The 19956-nt window shown below is 30.3% G+C and overlaps 1 pseudogene; it reads right to left on the bottom strand.

Moving 5' to 3' along the window:
* Positions 1–56: 56 nt before the first annotated feature.
* On the bottom strand, positions 57–15462 carry LOC108694699 (annotated as a pseudogene).
* Between the last annotated feature and the right edge of the window lie 4494 nt (positions 15463–19956).

Genomic DNA, 19956 nt, shown 5'->3' with positions numbered 1-19956 from the left:
GTTCTCAACAGTCCAAAATTATCTTCTTTTGAAACCGCATAGCAGTATGTCAGTCATCAGCCACCAGCTACAACAGTAGTCAAATTCTTCAATAATGATGACCCTATAATCAATAATACTGAATCAGTAATATTGAATCAGTAATACTGATATTATATATTAATATTTTTATTAGTATTTTTATAATCTTATACGATCAGTATTATTGACAATTTATTTCACTTTAATTTTATCACCGACGAGATACTATTACAGACCAACATCCTTACGGGAATTCGCGTTCTTGTGAATATTGATTAAGAGTTAAAAACTGATAATATTGTACTAATTTTATGATTTATTAGTTTAGTAGACGTATTTATGAGACGTATTTAGTAGACGTATATTTAAAACTCAATAATACTCGATTTTTCTTTAAAATTGTGATTACAGTGTTATCGTCAAAGTTTGATTATCAACAGAGATGACAGCAGAGAAAAAATTGTAATTTTTCTGCAATATATAGGATATTATAGCTTTACAAGTATATGCATATTTATTTATGGAACATTTATGTAATAAAAAATCATCATGAATTTAATAATGTAAGAGCCAAATATTTATATTATTAATATAAATTTATATCAATTGTCGATAATGTCGTTCTTTAATTATCACCGGACGCTTTTTATACCGCCAATAATTTGTTCAGAGTTGACGGTCTTTAATAGTACATCTCGTCGGTGCATTGCTAAAATGAATATTATTATTGATTAATATCTTATTTCAGAATACACGTCATAAAATTATGATAAAAAGAAAAGAAAAAAACGTTTTCTCTGAATACGGGAACTATTTTCATAATGCTTCGAAGCGATCCATCCGGGTGTATATTCCGCCATCAACTATGCTTGACTTCTGAATCGTCGTGGAATATGGTCTATTGGATAGAAACTAATGTGCTATTCTCAATAAAAATCGAATATTATCATAGATCTAACCAGATAGCACAAAATACTAAAAAAGATAATACGTAAAATTTATTCGCGTTTTTTTAACGATTCCTACATCAACTTGTTCGAATGAAAGATCATTTTCTTATTTAAGACATTTAAAAAGTTATCTTCGATCGATAATGAAACAAAAACGTAAATCATATTGCGACATTATACATTTATCGAAAAATGATCGATAAGTTAAATATGGAGGATCATTAATAATTTAAAAAAAAATAAAATTAGAACGACTACTTTTGCCATGTAGAAAAGGTATGTGTGAGGATAATGAAAAGAGGTCTTTTTTAACTTGTCTTTCTGACAAAGCGAAAAAAATCTAAAAGATGAGGAAAAGACATTGTTTTTAGATTGTCTTTTCAACAAGATGTCTATAAGACATATTCTAAAGACAATTTAAAAAAGACATCTTTTCGTTATCTTTTAGTATTTTGTGCTGTTTGGTTAGATCTATGACTTGATAATATTCGATTTTTCTATGGTTATCATTTTCGCAAAATAAAAGTTGACTAAAAGATATCTTTTCGTTATTTTGACTTTTTATCACTTATTCGCGAGCAGTATGCGAGATCACCAGATGGACGTGATGGAGTTTAGTTTCTCGTGTTTGAAAATCATAGACAAAATAAAAGCAGCATTATGAGAAATTTACTGTTCTAATGAACTAATAAAATATTTTTTTATAATCGAGTCATAAAAGGAGATTATAATGAAAAATAATGACTCTTGCACATAAGATACGGCAAACATTGCAGGAAATGAGATGTATATTGTGCATTTTATTTCGTGCATTTTTGTGTAATAATTTAGGAATGATTCAATGTTATTGTATCATTATATTGTATCAAAATATAAAAAATAAAAGAAGTATTAAAGACGACTAAAAGATATAAGAGAAAAAAAAAGAAGTCATCCTTTAGTTATCATATGGATAAGATTGTAAGATGACTAGCAATGCGACATCTGTCGTCTTTTAGTCATTTTTTCGTCGACTAAAAGTCTTTCACTGAAAGATATTTTTATAACAATTTAGTCATTTTTAATCACCTTTTAGATGACTTTGTGCTTTCTGGAAATCCATACATATTTGTTAAGCAGATAAATATATTTCTTGATTTCGCCCTGACTAAGGCCCGAAAAACAAATACACATATCTAATTGTGACATATCGCTTCACCAATTCGTTTCTTTGCGAATGCAACAATAGGAAAGATACCAATAAGTTTTTCAATAGACAAAAAATTATTTTGAAATTGCATAATATACAATGTCCGCCAAAAGTTCCGAGCCATCTGAATAATTTCTGAATGATTCGAGATATAAGATTGAAATTTATAGAGATACAACGGGATCGTAAAATCTATCATTGAATCTCAAAAACATTCACCTTAACATTTCCGGAGGGAAGGGGGAGAAGGGGGCCTGAAAATCTTAAATGGCATGTAGAGTCGAATGAAGGCTCGTTTGGACTTTTCGGGCCGAGAACAATGTGAACTAATCGAGATCTCTACGATTTTTTTCGCAAAATTATTATCATTTGAATATTGTTATTCAGATTATAGATGAGTCAAGATGAGCACGCGCACGCGCACACGCACAAGAGATGTAACTTTTTTTTCTGAATAACAATGTTCAAAAAAAAAAAAAATGTAGAAATCTCGATTAATCCGCGTTGTTCATCTCCTTTGGAAAATCTTAAATGGTATATGTGGAGTCGAATGAAGGTTCGTTAAAAGGACTCTTCCTTTTAACGAATCTTCATTCGACTCCACATATACCATTTAAGATTTTCAAATCCTTTTCTCCCTCCTCCCTCCGGAAATGTTATGGTGGGTGTTCTTGTGTTCAATGATAGATTGTACAATTCCGTTGTATTTCTCTAAAAATTTCAATCCTATATCTCAAATCATTTAGAAATTATTCAGGCCTGGAACTTTTTGCAGGCACTGTATAAAAACTTTTATTTGTACATTATATTGGCATCGTAGCGTTATAATTTCATTAATAATCCGGTTTTCGAAATTTTGTTCATTATCAGAATTTTTTACATATATTTGGATAATTATAAAAAAAAAACAATACTTAATTTAAAATAAAGTATTGATCGACACAAAAAGCACATTTAATAAACGTAACATCATTACAAAAACGTGACTACATTTCGGATTTTTTTTAAAGACAAACAAATTTCATTTGTATTTAAAATACTAATAATTTTTCGATTAAATTTGCATGTTATACGCATGTCGTTATTTTTAGTCTACAATTGTTGGTTTAAAAGTACACAAATAATTGCAATAATTATATAAAAATGTAATGTTTGGACATTAATATTCATTTAATGAAAATTAATTTAATTACTAATCAGAAAAATATATTATAAAGAAAAGAGAAAAAGAACGAGATTCACGCGTAGGACGTCCATTAATTTTTCCGCGTATTTTATTTGCTCAGCTAGACCGATTAATTACGTTCTACATTTACAAATATATATTTTATATATATATATAACTCACACTGAAATTTTTAACAATATTTTGCAAACTATCACGCACGACTGGAAACGCGTTCACACAAAAGAAAGAATATGAGACAAAAGCTAGAGTTACCTAATAAATCAATATATACTAATGATTTAATACTTCCACTTTTCTAGTAACAGAAACTGATGATGTCTACTGTAATAACAGAAAGATCGTTTTCGAAGATATGATATTGCTATACCGATTTATCAGGCAATTCCAGCTTTAATGTATTTTTCCTGTTATCAAGTGTTTCTGTATCAGCAATTTTTTTAAATAAATGTAAAGAAAGACATGTCAAAGATAATATTTGTTAGATATTTTTAAGACTTCATATAAACGTCTTTCTAATAGATCCAAGCATATAAATTTTAAGATGTTTTATGATGTTTTATTTTCATATAAATGTCTCAATGTTCTCTTGAATAATCATACAGGTATGATATTAAATATACAATTTTCAATAAAAATTGAATATCATCAAGTCGCAAATATACATATTCTAGCAGTTATTTATTAAATAAAGATATTTACAAATAAAGATATTTCCTATATTTTTTCTTTAAGATCCGAAAAGAGTATTGAATAAAAGCAAAGAAAAACATTAATATTGTTTATTAATTAGATATAAAAAATAGAATAAAAAATTAATAAAAAAACGAAACAAAAAAAAATAAAACTTTCATTTATTTTATAAGGCATTCTTAATGATAAAAATATTAAAATTGTAATTTTGAATGAAGAGCGCATCTGTCTTTAAATTTATTTCTATTTTTTTGAATTATTTTATTTCTATTTTTTCTTGTCAGCCATAATTTTGAGTTTCTTAATATTTTATTTAATTCATATTTTGCATATTATGAAAAATTTGGCGCTTCCTAATATGAACAACATAATCTATCATTTATATACGGAAGAGATTGTAATAAAATGGTAAACGACTGTACAAGTCTTTTCTAACAGAGATTTTCCTCTTCTGCATTGAGAGTATAAATTGTTAGAAAATGTAAAAAATATTATATTCGTATATTACACACATATTTATACTTTACAATGTACACACCTAATAAATAAAATCAGTGAGAATAAAAATAAAAAATATTGCGCAGAAATCTTAAACTTTCTTGCACATTCACATTCTCTTTATCTCATAGAAGTATACCTAATGTAAAGGACCCTGCAAAACTATATAGAAAAAGTAGTTAAATTGGCCGAAATTGATATTTTGTGGATTATGAGATTTGATCAAAAGTTTCCGTGGACAAAATCTTAAAAAAATGGATAATTTTTGCTACCATTGAATCATTTGAGAACTGCTATTTTGGGATTAATCAAACTGAAAGATATCTTTATTTATTACACTATTCATTTTCTGTTAAATGTAATTGTGTAAAAAATGTAAAATTTTTATAAACAGAATGACGAAAAAAATCAACTGATTTAAAAGAAAAATGTTTTATTTGCAAATTTATAATTGTGAATTGCATAATTTTTTTTCAACCAATTACATACTTTCTTTCAATTGACTCATTTCATTAATTGCTCCGTGCATAAAAGTATTAAGATAAAAAAATGATTAAATTAGCAAATAAAAATACTTTTTAATCCAATTAGACGCAATAGCAACTTCAAAATAGTGTTACAGCAAAATCTGTCAAAATTTTTTATAATTGTGTTTAAACTTTCGTAATTCAATCTTTTATAATATATACAAAATATCATAGTTCGAGCAAATTCATCCAACGCAATTTTATCCACATTTGTGCAAAATCTTTAAACTGTAACATAATATACTAATAAAAATGTATCTATAAAAATAAAATCTATTTGAAATAAGCATTCCACACACTAACTTGAATATCTCATCTACTTAAAAATTAATCAATTTCCTAGGTCCATTGCAAAATGAGATATAGAACGTTTGTTACACATGGAGATAAGCACTGAAAGTCTTATTCTCTGCCTTATCTGTACAATGATATGAACGTGAGCTTCTTTCAAGAAAAAACAGTTCCTTTCTTTGTTATTATACGCGAATTCTAAGAATATCTCAGATTACTGCAGGATAACAAAGTTGCACTTATTAAATCCACGAAAGAATTTCTCGTGTTTATCAGAACGTCGAATTTATCAGAACGCGCGATATAGTTTGCACGACTGAAGACATCTATTCATCACTTATACAAAATATTAATACGAAACGAAATTAATGAAACGAAATTAAAAAAACGAATTAGAAATATTTCGTCAAGATACGTAAATATAAAATAAATGGCAAGTATTCGTGCAAGACATATCTGATGATCCATTCATGTCCGTTGAGTTACATTGGTTTTTGAAACAAATATATATTGTACTAATTACATCCTGAAAGCATTAGTTTTGCCCGCCTTAATTAGGAAAGCTGTTAATATATTCACATCCAGTTTGATAAAATGTTCTGTCTGCACAACAACCGAGAAGTGATCATAGCGAAATTGAAGCAGAATTCTTTAACTCCTAATCCTCTAACAAAATTAATATTCAATTATTGCGTGCGCATATAGATAAACCAAATACTGAAATTAATAAAATTTCAATTATCAATGAGCGTTAATAATGATAGTGTTTGATTACCTTCTCATTGCGATGTTATACAAGTAGGATACATTCAATACAATAATTGTTTCATCATTTGAATACAGTGCTTCTTAAGCCTGGCTATTAGCCAGGGTTAAAAGTTCTATAATAAAAAACATTAATCGTGAGAGTACTTAGATAAATAATAATTTATAATATACTTGATTCACCTAACGCCTCCCAAGGTAAATCGATCACATCGGTGTATAAGTATTTCAGGAAGGCTTCGTAGACATATAAAAATTGATCACGCTCGATGATACTGTTAGGAAAGAACATTGATGAAACGAGGAAATTTGATAAATCATAAATAACACAGATTCTTTGTTAAATATGTAATAACTTTTGATTAGTCCATCCATTCGTGCTGGAACATGATTCTAAACTAAGAAAAGCAAAGATAGCCTTGTGAACATGGACACAGTGGCCCTCCACTTGTATTTTAAGATCACTCGTCGACTATATAAAAAATAAGAGAAAAAATTGTTAACACAAGTACGTACAAAATTGGCTTGGTGTAAAGTATATGTCGCATTCTTCAATTAAAATTGAGAATAAAACGTATCGCATATAAAAAAAAAGAGCTCACCATCATCTTGAATATTTTTCTATGAATACAGATGTTTAAAAAATACAATTTTTTAAAATAAATGCTATGCTTAAAACAGGATTTAATAAATCTTATATACCATGAAAGTGGTACCATGGAAAGACTAATACATATACAGAGTGATTTGTTTTAATTTAATAGCATCACTCACTAGCACATTAAAAGTAATCAAATTACTGTCCTAACCACATGTTCGTGGAGCATATGGACAGATTTACGCAATCAAGAATTGATTGTACAGTTCAATCTTTTAGAACAAATATCTCGAAAAATAATATTGATTTTATAAAAAATTATCAAGATATCACAAATGTTCACTTGAATTCGCTCAATTTGAAAATGCAAGAGAAATACAGATTCTAATTTGAAAAAATTAGATAGATCTTCATTTCTAATATTATGTAGACGTTTTCGAGGTCAAATCCTTTTTATTTAGTTACCCAGCAAATGAAAATGGATTAAAATGGATTGAAATTTTTTTCTATCCGAATGCATATTTTAAATAGCGAATACTTTTTTTGGATTTAATTGGATTTAATTGGATTCAATTAGATTCAATTACAATTGGATTGAAAAACTGCATTTCCTATTGAAAATTTTGAATTGAACAGTATTCACAATGCACAGAAAGAGCTAATATTATTTTTAAATTGAAAAGCATAAAGATATACTCCATGCAATTCCTATAAATGGATAAAAATGCATTCAGTTAAAAAGCATTCATTTTAATATTTGTGAATTAATATTTCTAAAAATCTGAATCAATTTCAATTCATTTCAATCCATTCTCGTTTGCTGACTCTAGCTCTTCAGCTATAATAACAAAGAATACTTTACTTACCTCATGGTCAAAGCAACAGAATGATAACTCCCACATGCGATATCCATATGCTTCCTGTTCATATTGTCATTTAGAATAGGCATCTCAGCAAATGAGAATGGATTGAAATGAATTGAAATAGATTCAGATTTTCAGAAATATTGATTCACGAATGTTAAAATGAATGCTTTTCAATCTTGAATGATTTTTTTTCATTTACAGGAATTGCATGGAGCATATCTCTGTCTTTCAATCTAAAAATAATATTAGTTTTTTCTGTGCATTGTGAATACTGTTAATTCAAAATTTTGAATAGAAAATGCAGTTTTTCAATCCAATTGCATCCAATTGAATTTAATTGAATCTAATTGAATAAGAAAAAAGTATTCGCTATTTAAAATACACATTCAGATAGAAAAAAATTTCAATCCATTTTAATCCATTCTCGTTTGCTGGGATATTAAAAGTAGGCGTGACAATTACTTGATCATATGATCCATTTCCTATTTGGCCATATTTATTACAATCTCAGGAATATACCTGTGAAGAACAGAAAAAGTAATGAACATTAAAAGTAGATTGTTCGACCTTGTTTAATTTACAATAGTATGGAGTGAATCACAAAACCATGGACATTACCCTACGAGGTTTTAGCACATAAAAAAGTCTAGGAAGCATGTCTATGTCTCAAGTTTTTCTCTGGTGTTACACAAAAACAATATTCAATTCTTGTATACCTTCTTATATACGTTTCTTCCTTTCATAAAGAACTAGAACATGATATCCATAATCGAAGATTTTTATGTTCATTGCATAGAATATCGATTTTCTTTTGAAATAAGTAACAATGTGTGTCACCGGTTTCCAAATAATCAGCTTTATTGTTATCCAGCATCATCCAAGGCATCTTCTTATCTCTTCTTATGATTAAGGTAATCCATTTTTCCTGTTTCAACACATAAACAACACTGCCAAAACAAATATATGAAGAGAAATAATTTTAGATAATCGAATACCAGAACCATATAAATTTGGAAGATGAACTAGGCTTCAGTGAACTGATGATCAGCCAACACAATAGGTCCAAAGTACACATGTCGCTTCACGAAATAATCTCTTTGTGAATGTCTCATTTAATCTCTCGGAATCTTGCGAATTCAAGCGATTTACGATCTTTCTTGCCAGTAGACGTCCACAGATATCTTCGGTTACTTTGTATATCTGTATCTGTTTTCATTTCTGCATTAAAACTCTTGCTTACGCCAAATGTATACCTATTTGGCATCTACAAAATACAACGCTCGCGAGCATTATTTCATCTTGTTTAACATTTGATAATAGAATAATTACATAAGCTTTATAAGCGTCAAGTAGAACACATTTTGTAAGTTCCAAAAGTGTATACATATATCAAGGAAAACAGATCTTTTGAAATCATTGCAAATCCCATAATCATGCCGCCGCTGGCCAATAGCTGCATAAGTTAAAAATCAAATCCTTCATTTAACCTGTTTCTACTAATCTTGATTAACTTTAATCATACTTATTTTTTTCTAATTGTTAGAATCAAAAAAAGATAGACAATAAATTAAACCAAGATTAATCTACAGAAACTCTCTGTAGAAACGGACATTAAAAGGATAAAGAGAAAAAAAATAGAATAGTAACGCGCGCTTTCTATATATAACTTCTGTATTTAATAACAGTATTATATTGGGTGTGGGAAAAAGTTCGTGGCGTTTTTCCCGCTAGATGGCATTAAATGCTCAGGAGTCGGCAACTACTAATCGCATCGATAACACTAGACGTGCGTTTAAAAAGTGATATTTTAACCTTTGTTTTGAGCTGAAAAAGATTGAAATCGGTGAAGTGGATCAAAAGTTATTTTATTTTGAAAATGGAAATAAATAAGGAAAAAATTCGCTACATTTTGCAGTATCACTACGATAAAGGCAAGAGACTTATCACGCTCGACTTCTACCATGATTTCATTGGATTTTTGATTGTCGATCGGAGCAAGGTTCATCTTTCACATCGAAATTTCCAGCACGAAAGCATGTGAGCACTGTGGAGATTGCTAGAGAACTAGGCATCGACCACAAAACATTTAAAATTATTTATACAAAGCTGGATACAAAAAGAAGCTCGATGTTTGGGTTCCTCACGAGTTGAGTGTTAGGAACATAATGAACCGAACATTTGTGATACGCTACTGAAACGGAATGAAATTGAGCCATTTCTGAAGAGAATGGTAATTGATGATGAAAAATGGATCACCTACGACAATCCAACTAGAAAAAGATCATGGATAAAGAAAGGAGAGAAGGCGCAAACAATCGCAAAACCTGGATTGACGAGGAAGAAGGTGATGTTGTGTGTGTGGTGAGACTGGAAGGGAATCGTTCACTATGAGCTGTTATCGTCCAATCAAACAATTAATTCCGAACTCTACTGTGAACAACTGCAGAGATTATAACAAGCAATTGAGAGAAAGCGGCCAGAATTAATCAATAGGAGAGGTGTCGTCTTCCATCACGACAACGCTCGACTACACACATCTTTGATGACTCAACAAAAATTGCGAGAGCTTGGCTGGGAAGTTTTAATGCATCCACTGTATAGTCCTGACATAGCACCCTCAGACTATCATTTGTTTAGGTCTCTGCAGAACTCTCTTAATGGTGTAAAGCTAGCTTCAAAAGAGGCCTGTGAAAATCGCTTGAAGCAGTTTTTCGATCAGAAACTACAGAAGTTCTATCACGATGGAATTATGGCTTTGCCCCAAAAATGGCAAAATATTATAGAAAATAATGGAAAATAATATTTGGTTTAAATAAATTGATTTCAATACTCTAAAATACTTTAATTTTACTAAAAAATCGCCACGAATTTTTTCCCATACCCAATAGTATCAAAAGGGTAAAAATATTTTGTATTAACACTAACAAAGTTAATTATATATTGAATTATGAATCACAGAAAAATATTTTTAATAAAAATAAAATCCTGTAGATATATTTTATGCATGTAGTTAATCAAACATATAAAGATATTTTTTGATATTTTTTTCCCTAAAGCCTAAAGCCTATTCTACATTGCTTTTTGCTATTTTTTACATCTTGTTTTACATCTTATCTGGTTTTTTATTTTATGTCGCCCGAGGTAAAAGTTAAGAACTTCGGAAGAAACAGAAAATACGTAGCAAGAAATACAATTGTCAATAAAACGGTTGCAAAGGAGGAAGAGATAAAAAGTAAGAACAGAAAACAGAACACATTGTAGAATAGGCTTAAAAGGAGTACTGAACAAAAACAAAAAAAATAATTAAAATATAATTTATTAATTAGAAACAAAAAGTGCAATACATAATAAAATGACAAAGTGAAATAAAACTTTCATCTTCCTAGAGTATTTTTAATACTACAAACTTCAATTTACATTTTTGAATGGAGAGCATTTATTTTTGGTTTTATTTCAACGTTTTAAATTCTTCTTGTTTTTTTGTTTTAAATTCTTGTTAAACATATTTCAATATATAAATATTGCTTGATATTTATTTATTTCATTAAATCTGTTTTTGCATTATGATGAATTTCCTAATATGAATTACAAAATATGTCTATATATATTAAAGAAATAAAATAATAAAAACTGTAATAAAATGATAATCAAGTATATGAGGTCTCACTGAACTGTTGTCTGAAAATCAAAAATCATTAGAAAATGTTACAAAATTTTATTATATATATATTTATATTACATGTTTATATATTTTACAATTGATATTATATATTTTGCAATTGATAAATAAAATCAGCGAAAAATCCACATGATTACATACGCGATAAAAACGCATCCATTGACATGCTTTATCACAGAAATAGTAATAAAAAAGGAACGATAAAATTTTCATAGTTGTTCAACATACTTAACAACAGACACATCGTTAATCAATCTCTTATGCAAAAAATAATGTCACTACAGATAGAATTTATTTCTCTTAGTAAATAGCGTTTTTCTTATTGTTTATGTAAGTTTTAAGATCATCTCAGCTATACACCTTTGCAAGATTGTAAACTCACACTCTTTGAGATCAATAAAAGAATCATGCGTGCAAATTTATCAGAATGCACTAGACAAATTTCCATGATTAAACGCTGTGTTTATCATTTATACTTCATACTTCTATCATTAATACTAATAATGAAATGCAATTGAAAAAACAAAATAGAACATTTCGTTATAATATTTTATTATAAAATATATGGCAAATATTCATACAAGAATAGACAAATCTGACGATTTCTATTCTCGCACATTATTTTGATACAAAGACGAATTATGTTATAAAATCTAAAAACACCATCGCCTTAATTATAAAATTTTTTATTGTATTATCCTTTAGCTTGACGAACTTGAAGCAGAATTCTTCTAGTCCTAAAATATTGCTAATCAATTATTGTATACATGTGTAGACAAAGATACATACATATAAAATATAAGGCAATAAGACGTAAATAAATTGGTCAATCACAGTAGAGAACGTAAGGTTGTTTTATATTCTCCACTGTAATTTGTTGGCCAATTTGTTTACTGCTTACTGTCTTACATTTTTCGATTGTTTCTGGCTAAAATATTACAATTAATAAACATTGATAATGGAAGCCATATAACTTCATGCGGTCAACTAAGCGGTCGATTCATGATTTGCGGATCGGGTTTGATTTCATCTGCGCTCCATATATATATATACAGTTTTTTCCGCATTTAAAAAAAACATTACTCCACTTATAATTAATAACTATAATTAATAACTATAATTAATAGCTCCCACACATTGAACGCGGAAATACTTGCTGCGCGACAAAATGTGACGCCGTAACTAATAAACATGTGAGAAGCTGTAAGCTTATTGCTTACCGCGTCGCATTTTGCCGCGGCAAATGTTTCCGCGTTCAGTGTGTAAAAGCTATATGAACTGTATAATTTGTGTCTGTACTTAAAGAACAGTATCGCTGTATATTGTGTTATTATCTGTTTGGTCGGATCGGAAAACAATATGGGAGATAGAACATTAATAATGACAAAGTTTAACTACTTCCTCGTTGTTCTCTATTGCGATGCTATACAAGTTGGCGACATTTGATATAGTAATTTCTCGCTTTATCATTTGAATACAGTGCTTTTTAAGATTCTCGTAGAAAGCTATAGCCATTAAATAATTCTGTAATAAAAAATGTTGTTTTAATTATCGTGAGAATACAAAAGATACTTACGATATACTTAACTCACCTAAATATTCTCTCGGGGTAAATCAACTATATTATATAGATATTTTGGTATATAGATAGAAAAGCTTTGTAAATAACATACGAAAATTGATCATGTTCGATGACACTGTCGGGAGTGAACGACAAAGTGAGTAAAATTTGAGAAATTTTATAAATATAAATAATATTTTTGTTTACTGAAATTTTATTAAAAAAATTTCCTAAGAATTTTTTCGGATTTTCTAGGTTTTTTAATTCAAAATTCCAGGAAATATTAGAAATTTTAACTTCAAAAGAAATTGGAGAATACAACGTAAATTATATTGAAAATTAATAGAAGATGAATTCCACATACAAGATTACATTTATCATTTTCTACAATAGGAACTGATCGGAATCACTAATAATATAAGGAAGATTAACTATAATATAATATCCGTGAAATATTCTTTTCTGATGAATATTCTTTTACTGTCGCTTTGACTTTTTTTCCATAAAAATTTGTGAGAATGTATGTACGCAGATGTATGCTGTATTTATAACAAATTATTATCAACATTTTGCACTATATAAAAAAAATTTTTTAAATAATGTTAGAAAAAGAATTTACACTTAAGTTAAATTCCACACATTTTCTTGAATATCAATAAAATTCCATGAAAAATTCCTCCGAGAAGATGAAAATAAAATTCTTTGAAAATTCTTGGTTTTCCAGGTAATAAATATCCTGTTTATTAAATGATTACCTTTGATTGCTTTCCGCCGAATCGTCTTGAAATGACATGAGTCTAAAATACACAGAACAAACTTTTCAAGATGGCCTTGTGCATAAAAATACATTAACCCTCTACTTGTATTCTAAGATCGCTTGTCAACTATATAAAAAATGAAGAAAAAGACAAATGCATAATTAGCTCGATATAATTCCCTATTCGTGTCACATGTTGTAACTAAATTCGAGAACAAAAAGTATTACTCAATTTGAACAATCAAAGTGCTCACTTTCAGAACTTCAGTATTTCCCAAAACGTACTTTTTTACATCTTTTAAAAAAATTTTTTTCAAACTGGTAACACTATATTTAAAATAGAACTTAACAATAATAAATTTTACAACTACTAATAAATGAAAATATTAGTATACACACACACACACACACACACACACACACACACACACACACAGGGTGTCTGAAAATAATCATCAAATATTGTTCATGGATAGGTAGAGCGGACTAAACTGAGTCGAAAAGTTCTTTACCATTTTGTAAGTTTCCCCAATAATTAATGAGATATTAATCCTTAAAGATAGCCGAATACTACTGTGAAGTGTATACGCCTACCGATCGTTTGCCGCGGGCCGGGGATAGCTTGGCAAGCGCGCCGTCCGAGCTAGAGACGCGGCGGTGTGCGCGGCGCGGGACGCTTGCCAGCCAATTCCCAACTCCCAAGGCCCGCGCCAAGCGATCGGTAGGCATATATAATAGTAGGCCGGATGAGCGCACGTATTCAGCTATCTTTAAGGATTAATATCTCATTAACTATTGGGGAAATTTACAAAATGGTAGAGGACTTTTCAACTCAGTTTAGTCCGTTCTATCTGCCTATGAAATATTTGGTGATTATTTCCAGACACCCTGTGTGTGTGTGTGTGTGTGTGTGTGTGTGTGTGTGTGTGTGTATAGAGACAATAACTATGTATGTATAATTAATGCCCGCATTCAGTCAGACCTTAATTTAAGGTTTCCTTAAGTTGATCTTTAGATGTAATGTAGCCAATAAAATAATTTGTAGAATATCTGAAGATAAATTTAAGGAAGCCTTAGATCTGACTATATCAATGTCATTGATTTTATTGTAGATTTGAAAAAAACCAAAAAGTATATGACAACAAACAGATACGAGACAAAAAACAAGACATATCGAATCGTCGAATGCAAATTCCATTCCGATATGCTCTCTTGATCGCTTGTTTGTGCATAATACTTGGTGACCCCTGGCACGTAAACGCTTCATGTATGCTCGAGAACAGAATGGCGATTGGGCTTGTAACACTCTGATCGCGACACTGACCTCAGATGTAAATCTTCTCTCGCCGATGGCGATGCTCATGTGATTATAATGCAGAGCAGCGATGTCGAAAATCCTTCCTATTTCGTGCTTTACCTGTTCAATAATTGATAGTTCGTTTTTCTTTTCCTTTTTTTATTCTTATTGATATAACAATAATAAACATGAGTTTACCTTAACTGGAGTACAGACGTTCGTCTTGTTGCTAATGCCTAACTGGTCGTAACTATTGCCACCTCAGACATAGAGCTTTTCTTCGTCCGAGAGTGCCAGTGTATGCGCATATCTGCAAGCCATCTTGATTAAAATAATATTGATTATTTAACAATCTTCTTTCACTTTATCAAGACAAGAATTACTTATCATAGTGCCTTTTAGCGAATCGACTTACCTTTTAGCAAATCGTCGATGTAGTATCATAATCGTTTGTCCCCAGTTGGCCAACATTGTTAAGGTCAAAACTATACATCTCACCATTCCATGATCACTATGATGGAAGCCTGGCTACAGGAGATACCGACAACCTTCTTCTTAGCCAAGCTTTCCACTGGCCTAGGCATGTTCAGATAAGTGAAGGTATCATTATTTGTTTGCCCATAATTACTTCGTTCCCAAGAGTACAATTGAATGGGCTATATAACTCATAATAATGAAGAATCGTTGTATTTTGAGTTTTTATTTACCTTTCCAAGATTACTCAGAATGACAGAATAGTGACACACACAACATCCATAATACCCGCCATGATACTGTTATCTATACTTGTTCGAATATTCACTAGAGCAGGCGTGAAACTCTGAGGATTGAATCCCCAATTCGCCGTAAACGTTGGTTACGTTGTAACCTCAGAATTATACCTGTCAAGGATGTTGCTATTTAATTCAAAATCTCACAAATTCATTACTTTGAAGATTTCATAAAATCTAACAATTCTTCAAAATTGCTAGATGCATCAATAAAGAATAATAAACAAGAAAAATTCAAATGAGTTTTTTAATTACAAATTAAATATATTAACTAGTTTATCTTTAGCTATTTTATAAATTTATCACAGTGATACATTTCAAATTATGCATTACAATCAAAATTATGCATTCCAAAGAGAGAACGAATCTGAATTATTTATATTCTAGAGAGATGAGGTGTTACATGCAAGATATGGAATAAATTGTCAAATTTAAAATATGAATTTAGGACTTCAAATAAAATCTTTCTGTGTGGAAGTTTGTTCATAAACGTTTCGTTTAAAAAATATTGGCTTCTTAAGTCAGAGAATTGTAAGAATAAATAACGTTAAAATAATCTAGGTTTATCCCTTTTTATTACTCAAAATGTAATTATTAAAGTTTTCTTCAAAATGATAAGTTCCAGCCTTATAAGCATTGCACCTATGAATGAGAGAATGACTGATTGATTTTGTACATTTCTAACTTTTTCGCATGCTTGCATTGCTCTCCATTTTAATCATTAAAAGTCATTAACGGCCACTTTATATAAATTTTTCTTTCTAAAACAAAACTAAGAGATACTTCGACATTATTTATTCCTATAGTTTTGTAACTTAAGAAGTTCTTTAAATGAAGCGTTTGCAAACAAAATGCAGAAGAAACTTTTGTTTGTTTTGAAATAAATTAATTTTTTAAGTTTGAAGCCATCAATTAAAAATTTAAACTCCAATATACACTAAAGTAATTAATTGTTCAAAATTAGGAGAGACCCTTTAACTTTTTGTTCCATTTTACCATGCATTCTAAATTTTGTCCCAAATTAAGGATATGATTATGAATTGGCTATCTTTTAAGTGTAAAAATAACTGAAAATAATAAATAAAAATAATAAATAAAATATAATTTTCAACTAATTTTTAATATATGAATAATTTTGATTTTTTTTAAATTTAAAAATCTATGTAGTACTCATAAAATATATTCAGTAGAAAAATATAATTAAAAAAAAATGTAATTTTGATATAATTTTATACTTTCATATAATATACATTATTATTATTTACAAATATAATATATATTGTTTATGTATTTTACTTCCAAAATTCTTCAAAAATGTTTTATCTATTAAAATTAAATTACAACAAATATTTTTTAATAATCTTTCCCTTAAGAAGTTGATCACTTTAATATATACATACATATATACAACCTTTTAGCGTACCTTTCCTTTTCTAGTAAGTGTTAGAACATGAGGTGCCACTGCCATATGCAAACGTATGTAGCTTTTTTGCATAGAGCCTCCATCTTCATCGGATACAATGTAGGGATTGTATCTTCGATCCCCAAGCAACGGGCAGTATTGTTACCTAAGCCATATACCATGTTATGGTATTACCATCATCACGATTAAAGTTTCATTATTTTTACCTGTTTTGAGACATAAAATAACTGACACAGCAAATATATAAAAGAAGAAAAGAAAGTGAATTACCATATACAATAATCATATGAATCCGTAACAAATTCTGGCTCCAATAAACTAAAGATGGATCAACTACATAGAACTGAGGTATACATGTTGCCTTATTGGATTGCTTTTTTGCTTTGTTTTCTTTGGATCTTTTTATAGCTGTTTTATATAAGAGGACATGTATAAAGATGATACTCTAAATACCCTGTATTTATATATTTGTAAAAATTTGCTGATAATTAATGAAATGTATCAGATAAATATTTGTACTGTAAATATACAGTTCAGGTAAAAAATCTGAAATTCTTTTACCTGTTTATTACCTATTGATTATTACCTATTGATATTATACATAAGTTCAAAGAATTCTTGAAACAAAGGCTAATTTATAACAAATGCCTAGAACTTTTAAGCTAAAATTTTAAATAATACTTAATAAAAAGTCTAATATTTTTGGTCAGAGTTGATTATAAAAATAATTGATTGATTATAAAATATTAATAAAAATTATTAAAACAAGAATTAAATCCGGATTAAATCCGTTTTACAAATCTGATAACGATTACATTTACACGTTATCATTAATCAGAATTAATAATATCGATAATTGTATAACTATTGACGTAAAATATATATGTTTCATAAATGCATATATTATAAAATTAGACTTAACTAGCAGTTTATACAAAATGTTTTCGTCAGTAGTTAATAGAATGTTATTAAACACTCAATTATCGACGATATATACGCATGATAAAAATCATTGTCTTCTGTAGGATGAGGAATCATTCACAATCAATTTTTTGATTATTTTTACTCATTCAAGTTTACTAGATATTAACCTTAACTTCATCTTTAACCTAGTTTTCACTAAAACTTGTAGAAAGTTTATCGAAACTTCTCGTATAAACATCCAAGAGAATGAAATATATAAATATAACAATATAGTAGTAAATAGAAAGAAATTTAAAAAGGGCCATCCGAGCGGTGTTGCCAGATATCTTTATCGACGTGCCCCTAGAATAACCTCGAATTTTTCCTAAAGATGCCTCTTCATGTTGACGCTCGACGTTCATTTTCAATAAAAAAGATCAAAATTGACACTTGATTAATTTCTATCGCTAATTTATTTTTTATCAATTTTTATCAATTTTTATCATGCGATCTATTTTGACGCTAAAAACAAGCATTGAACGTCAATATGAAAAAGTACCTTAAGGTCTGTTCATGTTATTTTAAATCACTGTTGCCAAGTTTGTTCGAAAATTATCCTTTAAATTGCAATTTTCTTGATCTTTTGAATTGTAATTTACGCTTTTTTGTTCTTCCAAATTATTTATCCTCGCCAAAAGTCACTCGGAAATTCTTCGAAATTTTTTATATCCTTAAAAAATCTCGCGATAAAAAAAAATCTTCAAACCTGATAGAAATTCTACAAAATTCACAACGATATTTCAAGTCCTCAAAAAACTTTGCACTCAAGAAGAGCCGATCTCACCTCCTATTAAGCTAATCATTAAGTGTCAACCGTGATTGATCAATTCTGCTGAACAGTAAATGTGATTGGTCAGTTCCAATGTAACAATCGATCGATTAGGTTAATCGAAATTGGTGAGACCGGCCCAAAGTGAGATACATAAGGCTAGGTTTTCACTTGACACTACGACGTTCATTTTCAGCGTTAAAACAAGTCACGTGATCTGTTTTGACGCTGAAAATGAATGTCGTAATGTCAAGTGAAAACTCCTTAAAAAAGATAAAAGGTCTATATTTCTAGCTAAAGGCTGTGTTCGCTTTGACACTTACTTAACGCTTTAAGCGTCGTTTCATTCTTGTTGTTTATTAAATATTAAACAAGAACAATTTATGCTCACAAACACTGTGAAGCGTCAAAGCGAACGCAGCCAAAGATGAACCGTGCAAGAAATTCAGCTAAAAAGAATAGGCTTAAATGGATATTCGGGCGTTGAAGTGACAGAAAACGAGGATGTCGAGTACATAAAGTGCAAGTAATTCGAACAGACTGTTGTACATACGTCAGTCTTTAGCCATTTGAGCCATTTCTAGCCTCTTCCACCGCGCGTTCCCCTACCTCTGTCCCTCACGTCCTTTGCCCTTCGGCCTCGACTCGGCGTCGATCATTGGAGTATTTGGATTGTAATCTCGCGCGGTGCTTGACCGCTCTTGCGGTAGCTTACGGAGTTCGGTAGGATTCACGTGAGAGGTGTGACAGTATCGTTATCTCATCAGCATTTGCGTCTCGGAAGACACGGATTCCCGCGGTCGGCGTGTACGGCGCCGTACATCATACAACAATGAGGAGGGAGTGAGATATGCGCGTGAGAAGATCGACGGCGTTGACGAGGACGACGGCGGCGGTGACGAGGAGGAGGACAACGACGACGACGACGACGGCGGCGGCGGCGGCGGCGAAGCGCCGACGTATCATCTCTTGACGTTCCTCGCGCCGGCGTCTCACGTTCGCGCCAGGCTTTCACGGCGATCACTGCGGATCCTCGTGCGGATCACACGCTCGCTCGCACAGCGGGCCCAGAACGAGCCAGGTCGGCCAGGCCACCGTTTACACCGGCAATGCCGATACCCGCGGGCGACGCGATGATCCACGGCCGCAGCCC

The sequence above is a fragment of the Atta colombica genome, unplaced genomic scaffold (genome assembly GCF_001594045.1).
Source record: "Atta colombica isolate Treedump-2 unplaced genomic scaffold, Acol1.0 scaffold123, whole genome shotgun sequence".
Classification (NCBI taxonomy): Eukaryota; Metazoa; Arthropoda; class Insecta; order Hymenoptera; family Formicidae; genus Atta; species Atta colombica.
Note: the sequence above shows the minus strand (reverse complement) of the source record. Positions and strands in the feature narration are given on the sequence as shown.